The sequence below is a fragment of the Branchiostoma belcheri genome, unplaced genomic scaffold (assembly GCF_001625305.1).
Source record: "Branchiostoma belcheri isolate BF01 breed outbred unplaced genomic scaffold, Haploidv18h27 scaffold2, whole genome shotgun sequence".
Classification (NCBI taxonomy): Eukaryota; Metazoa; Chordata; class Leptocardii; order Amphioxiformes; family Branchiostomatidae; genus Branchiostoma; species Branchiostoma belcheri.
This window is the reverse complement of record NW_017803490.1, coordinates 6,133,021-6,133,269: the sequence shown is the minus strand read 5'-3', so window position 1 is coordinate 6,133,269 and position 249 is coordinate 6,133,021. Positions and strand designations below refer to the sequence as shown.

Genomic DNA, 249 nt, shown 5'->3' with positions numbered 1-249 from the left:
CAGGGGTGTTATCCCATTTTTTTACTAAAAGGTTTTTGGATTATATTGCTTTTAGTAAAAAAATGGGATGGCAGGGGTGTTATGTTAGTTAAACATAGGGGACGGTTTAGGCGGCCGATGCCATGGTAACGGAGTCTGACGGTATGAAAAAAGGGCATTTCATCCGCCCCAGAGTATAAACCTGTAATAACAACCAATTATAAGTAGCGATTTCATTTACTATAGGCAATATATTGACCAACTTCTGGT

General features: G+C 39.0%; 1 pseudogene; it reads left to right on the top strand.

Moving 5' to 3' along the window:
• LOC109468448 overlaps positions 1 to 249 on the top strand; it is a 36,948-nt pseudogene that overhangs the window by 14,334 nt on the left and 22,365 nt on the right.